The 9,832-nt window shown below is 47.3% G+C and overlaps 1 long non-coding RNA gene across 1 annotated transcript; it reads left to right on the top strand.

Moving 5' to 3' along the window:
* Positions 1-648: 648 nt before the first annotated feature.
* On the top strand, positions 649-7,881 carry LOC107311423. Its single transcript, XR_001554062.2, has 3 exons — positions 649-981; positions 4,860-4,948; positions 6,244-7,881. It is a non-coding gene; the product is annotated as an uncharacterized LOC107311423 (long non-coding RNA).
* Positions 7,882-9,832: the final 1,951 nt, after the last annotated feature.

The raw sequence follows: 9,832 nt of genomic DNA, 5'->3' as shown, positions 1-9,832 counted from the left end.
ATACGGGTGCCTTTTCACCTTTCTTCCCCACCAAGGAAGTGTCTACAACACTAAGAGTGGGTTATGTTGTCATGATGTCATTCATTTTCATCCACACAATGGCAGCCTTAAATAAACCCCATCCTGTTTGTGTACAGTGATTACACTGACCAACCTTAAAAATGGAAAGATAGAGGAAGTCCCCGGCCTTCCAGTTAGCTGAGAGCTGAGCAGCTGGACAATGCAGCAGGTGCTGCCTCACCCTCAGCTGTGCTGGTGGTTTTACCAAAGCATCCATGCAGCAAGGGAGTTCAGGAGTTCACAATGGCAATGAGTGCAAAAGGTTCGGGAGTAAAAGCCCTCACTGCTCCAAGGCTGAGGCAGCAAGGCCACAACATTGCTTTGGGTGTTTATTTGGGGATGTTCAAAACTCTTGGTCAAGAAATGTGGCTTTTCATCATATGAAAGGGCTTTCTGCTTGGATATCCAGGGTTTGAAGCTTTCAAGAGTTTGGACGTTCTGCAAATACAGTTTCTGTATGAGAATTTCACCTTCCCGGCCTGCTCCCACCTCCGGTGGTGATGGTGGGGAATGGGGTTAACAAGGAGCTGTGCTGATGCCCGGGGCTGCCAGAGCCGGGCTGAGCCAGCGCTAACTCGGATCGCTTGTTAATTGGCGCTGAGATGCGGATAATCAAAAGCCTTGTTCGGACAAAGGGAGGGGAGGAAAATGTTATAAAAAGCCCTGTTTAACAAAGAGCCTTGATGGAGCAGATAGGCGTCCTTCTCTTGGAAACAAGTCCCCAAATGAGCAAACAAGGCCGGAGCAACAATCTGATTTTCATGCAAATGTTTTCCTTTTCCAGAGTACTGCAAGAGCACAAACAAGGATTAGCGGCTGACGGTCATTTGCATACCGTCGGCCAGCTCCGAGCGTTTTTGAAACACTATGGCAAAGCATTTCGCTCACCATGAATTGTCCCTCCCGCCCCTTCCCCTGCAGGTAAGTGCCGTTTGCCCGCAGAAAGGGAAACTGCAAATTACAGCCTCTATTGGATAAAGACTCAGCCTGCGGGGGGAGCAACAAATGCTCTCATTGCACTTGGCTGTGGGAAGGAGCAAATTGCTTGCTAGAGGTCACGCAGGGAAACGGCTGAAGGGTTTGAAACAGTACCCGATGTCCTGTGCTCCTCTCACATGCCCCTTGAAGCCTTTAAGGGCTCTCCTGCAGAGCTCACGGGGTGTTTGCTCATTCTGAGATGACGGGTGGTGCAGTTTCATGGCTCCACAGTTCCAGTGTTAGGAGGGCAGGGCTGGGATCTGAGTGGTGTCCAGTCCCCACAGCTCCCCTGTGTGTGACTCTGGCTGTGCATTGCCTCCCTGTCAACCACAACCTGAGAACCATCTGCTACCACCCCAAAGGCAGTGGAGTTGGGGTACAGTACTTGCTGGGTGCTTAAAATCCAACAACAACCTGCCCCCCAGAATGACCCAAGGCACGACAGGCTTGCTGGGTGATGTGGGAATGGCATGAAGATGTCGTCTATAAGGCCTTTTGTCTTGGAGACTGGTGTTTGGGTTGTGGCACCACCCATGAGCGATCATGGCAGTGGGGTTGAAACACTTGCTGTGGGTTTAAACTTGGGGTAACCAGTGCATTGGGAATTACTCAGTTATGTCTCAGTGTGCGAGCAGATGCAGGACCACCTTGGTCAAAGGTGACATTTCACTTTGGCCTTCAAGGTTCACCTGGAAACTGAGGGCAGTTCAGAGGCCCTAAAAAGAGGGGGATGGCACATTAAATCTAGGGCTTTTCTCTGGTTAGATTTTTTAATAGGTTTGCTGCTGGTACGGAGCTCTGTGCTTAAACGCTTCCTTCTTCTCTATCAGATGACATCATCTGGTGTTATGAAGGGGCTTTTCTGTCCTGACAGCAGCGGGCTCTGGCTGGATCCTGTCCCAGAGGGAAGCAGGTGTTTGCTCAGAGCTGCCCGCCCCCAAAGCAGGGTTACCCATGCCTGGCAGCTTGGTGCTGTGCCTGGCTGTGCATTCTAATGAGTACTGTGGGGCAGGTGGGATGCCCTGATTGCTCAGCCCTTGCTATCCCAGGGTATGCCAAGAGGCTCCTTTTCCCTCCTTTCATGTCTGCATAATGCTCTACACCAGTTTCTCCTGCACACGTTTATCTTCTAGACAGTGTAAAGAAGATGGAGCCCAGGGAGTCTCCGGGGCCTTTGTAAAGGCTTGATATTGCTGAGCTGGGATTTCAGCAAGAGGCGGCATGTGGAGCTAATCCTGCAGCACAATAACCAGCTCTACGCTGTGGGTGTCGAATTTGCTAAATGGAGGTTGTTTATTGTTTGCCCATGTAATGATGTGCACGGGGCTTAGACCAATTTGGAAATATTAATAAACATGACAGTGCCTAAATAGTGATTCAGACAATATCTACCCAGATGCGGGGTGCTGAGCTTTGGCAGTGCTGCACAACTCCTGTGTGTGCTCTCAGACCAGGGCTGTGCACAGCTTGGCTGTGATCTCAGAGAGAGCAAACCCTGGCTCAAACCCAGCGGCCGGCTGTTGCAAGCAAGCATCCTTGTAGTGCAGCACTGCATCCCATAACTACCAGCAGCACCTCTGTGCATAGGAGATGTTGGGATTGCTTAACACTGCATGGGAGCCAAAAATAATCCTAGTAGACCAGAGAATCACAGAACTGCAGCGTTTGGAAGGGTCATGAATAGTGAGAAAAGCCCCGGAACTGAGGACCCCTGGTAAACACTTAGAGCTTTTCCAGTCCCCGGAACTATATTGGCACCTCTAGTGTTATTAAAAATAATGCCAATGGTCAAAGGTCTCCCAGCCAGCCCTGTAGGGACTGCAAAGTAGAAGTTATCAGGGCTTTGCAATTGAAAACTATGTATCCTTAACAGCTGTTGTCTATCATTCTTCCCAGCCATTCATTGGAGAGCACCTTTATCATCCTTACGTGATCACAATATACCATCTTTTTCTTCTCAAGCATGGCACAAAAACATGAATTCAACTTTTCAGCATCGTCATTAGTGTTTCTTCTAGAAAGTGGTGAATATTGTTATAAGGATTATTTTTTTCTCGTTTCATAATGTATTTCTATATTGTCCACACTGAGACCTGTGGAATTTATTTATCGGTATGAGTTCTACCAGTGTGTTTCCTGATGCTTAAATATGTGCGACCAGTCTTGACTTTTAGATGCATCACTTCGGTACATGATTTGCAAATTGCAAAGTGTTCAGGATGCTGCTCAGTAGCAGAAATGAAATTCAAATAGAGTTATCTTGCCAGTGCCATGAATCCCACCCTGATGAGGCCTAAAGCACAAGAGACACCACTTTTTTTTTTTTTTTTTTTTTTTTTCATTTTTACTAAGTCTGAGTTAATTGAGATGGAAAATATCCATGCCCACACAACAAGGCTGCCTACAGACTGGGGATGTAGCTTGTTCAGAGAGGTAAGGGATTATCCTCAGGCCCAGGAGGCAGAGATTTCATCACTAACTCTATTTCTGAGGTTCCCTCAGTTCCTGGGAAGTCATCAGCTGCCTGTGGCTCAGCAATCCTGCCTGTTAGCCAGGATGTGGCATTGCTTCCTTTCCTCTCATCAGCACTTGGGGCTCCTGCAAAGGGAGATCTGCTGCCATGAGGCTGTAGGGGAGTCCCTTCAGGAAAGTGAAAATGATCTGGGTCAATGTACGCTTGGTGAGCAGAGTCCTCTTCCTTCATGCCACCTTGCCTTCACGCTTGCAGTAGCTCATCTAAGTGCAGTTTGCTTTTGGCTTGAGATTTGTTGAAAAGCTGTCCAAGATGTAACAAGCACTGTGGGGCAAGAAAGCAGAATTCATTGCTTGTTCATCTTTCAACAAACTCCCTCCCTGGACAGTGGGTTTCAGACCTTTACAGTTTCCATTCTTTTCTCCCCATAAAGAATGAGTGGAGTAAGTGAAGAGGAAAACTGAGACCAGGAGGTGTCTGGATTCAATATGGGATTTATTCGCTATGGAAAGATCAGCTTTAATTCAGACCGCTCCAGCTGGTTAAACTTTCAGTCCGCAAATTCAGTGTGAAACCAAATGTGTTTCTTGAAACAGCTTGTTGGAGGACTTTCAAAGACATCGGTGGGTCAGATGTATCCAATTAGTAAGGGCCTGTGACAGCACGTGGAGCCCTGAGGGGCAGGGAGGGGATCTTCCCTGCACATCCTGCCTGCACAAAGCTGAACTCTGCTGGGGTCACCCCCTGGGCTAAAGTGCAGGGAGTTCACAGAGGGGCTGTCTTGGGGGACCCTTCTTCAGGCAGTGCTCACATGGGCAGGAAAAAAGACTGTAGGGCCGCATGAGCTGAATCAGGCTCATGGCGGTAGCTCTAACCATGCAGGGTACGTAGTCACAAAGCGGAAATGCGGGTACATGTTTATTCTTGGCTTTTTGAAGTTTCTTTTTGCTTGTTGCTGTTTGTGATCATGTTTTCTCACCACATTTTCAGCTTGCTTTCTTTGAGCAATGCTCCGTGTCATCTGGAAAGGTTTCAGCTTCCATAGTGCATCCCACCTCTCGTAGCAGATCTCAAGAGCAGGCTGGTTCCTGTTCAGAGCCCCTGCAGGCCCTGAGTCCAACCCACATCCTATCTCTCAGTGCTGCTGGGGGAACAGCCCTGAAGTTTGACACTAGGTACAAAGTTTTCTCTAAATCATAGAATCACAGAATCATTAAGGTTGGAAAAGGCTACTAGACCATCTAGTCCAACCAACAACCCATCACCACCGTGCCCACTAACCCATGCATAAGGACACACCTGTGCTGTCAGTGGGACTTCTCTAACAGCCACATTCATTTTGCAACAGCTACCAATGACGTCGGATGTACTCCAGATGGTGGGTGTTCATGAGCTGTTTTATGAAGAAGAGGATCACAGCAGCTACCTATGGCAGTGGTAAGTAAGCAGCAGATGGAGTCTGCCTTGAGCTACATATACACTGCATTTCACATCTATCTGGCAGCGGTGGTGAGGAGAAGGAATCAAAGTGCAGGAGCCCTTGAGGAGAGGATGAACAAGTCTGTGCATTTGAGATGGGCTTTGGGTTAGAAAAATAATAGAACTCAAATATTTTAATAGAAAGATCAGCTCTAGCATCAGTAATCTAGCCAGACAGCAGTGGGATGAGGAGAGACGTAGGGAATGTTTGATGTAAAATCAAGGTCGTGCCCTGAAAATCAGATGCAGACTTTGAGAGAGGTATTTGAGCCATTAAAATGAAAGGAAACCTGAGACAGTGGCTTTGCCAGCTGCCAAAGACACCGCTCTATCTGTGCACGCTGGAGCCCGTTCCCTCCACCTCTGGCAGCATGGCAGATGCTACATTGTGGTACCATCACAGCAGAGGATATCCAGAGGATAAACCAGAACTGGGCTAGGGGCATACTTTAAAAATTCCTTTATAGCTTTTAATCTACTGTGGGATGGGATTCAAAGCTCCCATTGGAGGGAAGGGCTTCAGCCCACCTGGCTGAGCCCTCTGCTTGCTCACTGAGTGGGCGTAGGGAGCACAGCCCTACCCAGCTTTCCCCACTCTGACTCTGCTCTGGCTGATGTGACCAGGAAGCCTTCTGGGTGCTGCCAAAATCTTCAGTGGTGCTTCTTGAGAACACAAGGGCTCTACAGGGAGACGTGCTCCATACAATGTCTGTACATCTCTGAAGGAGCACACAAGCTCCATGAGTGCTCATTTCTTTGTGCCCAGGTTGTGACTGAGAGTCTTTAGACATTTTACTTCTGGTTTCACTGGGCACTGTGGCTTATCCATCACCCCAGTATGACTCTGGCCACAGCACTGGCCTCCATTGATCTTTCTTCTGGCACAAGAAACCAGACCAAAGCCTCCACTCATGTTTCCCATGCAATCATCTCACCAGCTGTGGCAAGTGAGGGTTCCAGGGTCCTCACTAGGACTGAGCAGGTGACCAGGAGTGTGCCTTGGCACTCACTGGCACACGGGCTCAGGCATTTTGTGTGTGAGAGTGCAAGCTGCATTTCTTCGTGTACCGTGCTGGAAATCCTTTCTTATTTTATTCCCTAGGGTCTTGCATAAAAATCCTGGCTTTGCAGATAAAGAGAGTTCTGTGCACAAAGCTTTTATCATACTCTGACCTCAGCATGGTTTGAGTCAACATTTTCAACTGAATCAATATTTTTTGCTTTTTCTTTTTTTCTTTTTTCTTTTTTTTCAGGAAAGACAGCACAACAATCCAAAATCCACACTGGAGAGGCAGCTGAACTGATTTCAAGGCCCCCACAGCAGTGAGGAGATAGATAGCTCACGAGCTGTGGTGTGAGCTAAGACATAATGAGCTCATGACACATGTTTGTCTTGGCTTTCACCCACCCCACGTGGGGCTGTACCAGCTGGCAGCAACATGACAAGTGGCTGCAGCCCACATGAACCACAGCACCACAAGAACAGCACTAGCCCAGTAATTCTGAGGCAGGGACATGAACTACCCACTACAAGAAAGCCCAGATCTCTTGACCCTAAGTGCTTATCAGCATGCTACGTCTCAGCTTTTATTGCAGGCATCACCATTTGCTGTATCCACATTTAAAGCTGCATAAATAGCAGTGGGGCTGCTGATGCCTGGGAATGCTGTCGTGTCACTACTTCGTGTGGCATGGTGTCATGTAGCAGGATGATAGACTGCCACCACATCCCAGCAGCATGTTTAGCAGTTGGGATGGAATTCCCGTGCCTGCCTCCCAGACCAGTAAAATGAAAACCACAGGCTTATGGCTGGAGTGTGGCAGTGAGAGCATTCAATCCAACAGACACAGACTGCGTGTTGCTGAGGTGCTGAGCACATTGCAGAGCAACATAAGGGGCAGTGAGGTGCTCCACATCACTGGGACAATGAGGTTTGGTACCCAGGGCTGTCAGGCAGGATGGATGGAGTTGGGGAAGATAGCAAAGCTCAGATCTGTGACTGCCTGAGTTGCCAGTGTGTCCTGCAGTCTCCTTCGTGCTTGGTCACATCACCAATACCTCAGATGAAAGCCACTATCTGCTGTGTGCTCAATTGCATGCAGAGATCAGCACAGCTATTTGGTCAACAGGATAAGAATTGAGACACTTGAGTGTGAGCATCTGGTTTTCACTTTGTTATGTTTTGAATTTTGGACAAATCTGTGTGAGATTGGATGAAGTTCCTGACAGATCAGCACAACTAGATGCCTGCAAACTTTTTAAGGGTCCATTCTTTTATTAGATGATGGCTCAGAAAGCCACCGGGGATGTACAGTCAGCATCTGCCCTTTATGGGAAGAGGAGTGGGTGGAAGGGGAGAGGCTGCTGCTCTGATTTGCTTGGCTCGGTGCTTGGGCTCACTGAGTTTTGCTGTGTGCCGAAGCCACGTGATTTGTGTAGTTGTGACACAAAATCATAAATCAATCCAGTTTGGCTAGGAAAGTTCACGAACCCTCACTGAACCTTTGGACGAACCTGGGTTGAGTTTCGAGCTCATAAGGAAATCTGAAACCAGGCGGGCTTCAGAAGGATTTGTATTTCATTGCGAACCCTTTGTAGAGCTCGGCTAAAAAGGCGGCGGTCAGCAATCCCTGGGTTTGGATAAGAAAAAAGTTGTCGGCTTGAGAGCGTTTACATAGAGCATGGATGACCTTTAGAACAGCCCTATTGTAGTGAGTGAAAAATAGTTCTTCTTGAAAACTGCCGCTTGCATGGCACTGCCAGGAGCTGCCTCCATTTCCCAGAGCGGTCTGACATCGCTAAAGCACCTGCTGGGGACATCCTCCTTTCCCATCATATTTTGTGGATTTTTAGAGGGATTTCAAACCTCAGTATTAAAACTGTAAAATTCTGCTTGTCTATTTGATCATTCCCTTCCACTCACCTCCTCCTTTTCTCAGTGTAATGCTTGCAAAAGATTTCGGGTGGTGTCTTCATCTTTGAATTTCCCCTGTATTCCTTTCCTGAATGAGAGAGCAGGAATAAGGCAGAAGGTGTTTCCAGGTGAGATCCGCCTCTGCCTTGCTGGTGGAAGGAGCTATCCAGCTCAGCTCCCTAATTGAGTTTAGGGTGACTATTGGACTAAGCTGAACCTGGAACCCAAATTAACAAAACCGAAAGCATGGAACTTCATTGGTTTTGAACAGCACAGATATGCAGTAAAGGCTGAAATTTAAACAGCGTTTTGCAGAGATCTGTATCTTTCATAAAGTAAACTGTGCTGATGCAAATGACTGAATGAAAAGAAAAAAAAAATAGCCAGTGTTCTCCTTATTGACAAATTGATTGATCTTTTATAGGAAAGGGCTAAAAAAGGGAGGACTATGAAGTGCCTTGCTCAGGAAGGAGAAATGTGATGCGCAGATCCTGAGCGCTGAAGTTCCTTTGGCCCAGGCAAAATTCAGTTTGGAAGTTTAAGGGAATAATGAGCTGAAAGCTTCTCAGTTGTGTACAGCTGTTCCAACAAAGCCAATGCTCTGGGCCAACTTCATCTTTCAGAGACATGGATACAGCTTGTGGAGGCTGCATGGGGACTAAACCCCCAAGACTGAGAGCAGCATCTTGGGGAGCACAGGGCCGTGCTGGGCCATATGTGCATTCCTGGCAGTCTTCCTTTCAATAAGTGGGCCCTTTGGGCTTCTTTCTGACTTCCACTCCACATGCTTGCAGGTCCTGAGGGGCAAGGGAAATCACATTGCATTTATAGATTTATGCTAAGTTTGGAAACTGATTTGCAAATTTAAAATATAAAGTGTCAAATTTGGGAACCATTTTACTCTCTGTGTTAGGGTAGCAGAGTCAAATCTGTTTGCCAGCGGAACCCCAGGAGTAAGGGCTGGAAAAGAAGACAAAGAAGGCAAAGTATCAGGCCTGGGCTTGATAGATCATATGTGGTAAAAATACACCACTGCCACAAGAAATAGACAGGGAATAGGAGTTCCTAATGTCCAGAGGTGAAAGACCAAGAAAAATCTATATATAGACTGAGGATATTTCTGTTAAGATATTAGGTAAACTTTTATTATTAAGCCAAGCAAGATGCAAGTTGCAAAGAACGTGTTGGAGTCAGAGTGGGCTCAGTGGTGGTACTTAATGGAGAACCCCCCCAGCACACTCACTGCTGCTGGTGCCCATTCCAGCTTTCTATGGATCCCAGCTTCCATTAGCTGTATGTCACTCTTGCATCATCCACAGCCACAACATCAACTTGAAGACACTTTGCAATGCATTGAAAAATCTTCAAGCCTTAGAAGAACAGGGGGTTTGTTGTGTCCATCTGCTCCAAGCCCTGCTTTAAAAAGGATACCCAGAGCAGGATGTCTAGGACTGTGTCCAGGTGGCCTTTGAAGATCTCTGGTGTTGGAGACTCCACAACCTCTCTGGGCATCCTCTCAAATCAGTGACATAAAGTAGGTTTGCTTTCATCTTGGAGAATCAATCTATATCAGCACTTACTCCAAGCAAGGCTGAAGTGGGTAACTCATTGGACACCTGTTCATCCTAAAGCATCCCTGCTGGGAAGGAATTCACAACAGCAGCATAGCTAGGAGTTGATGGGTTTTCTAGGAGGACCACTGCATAGATTCTTCCACTGGGAAGATGTTAACGTGGAGTAGACTTCTAGAGAGCTGGAAGAGTGGGAGTTGTGCCATGAGAAGTTGGGTGAAGACTTTTTCCTTTGCTTGGGTAAAATCTTCATGGAGAGTAAACCTGTGGTTATTCCATACCTGCTATCATCAACAGGAGCAGGAACAAGCTGAGGATAAATCCCACTTTTCATATCAGAGGCGTTCTGCCTTGGA

This window comes from Coturnix japonica, chromosome 3, assembly GCF_001577835.2.
Source record: "Coturnix japonica isolate 7356 chromosome 3, Coturnix japonica 2.1, whole genome shotgun sequence".
In the NCBI taxonomy this organism is placed as follows: domain Eukaryota; kingdom Metazoa; phylum Chordata; class Aves; order Galliformes; family Phasianidae; genus Coturnix; species Coturnix japonica.
Note: the sequence above shows the minus strand (reverse complement) of the source record. Positions and strands in the feature narration are given on the sequence as shown.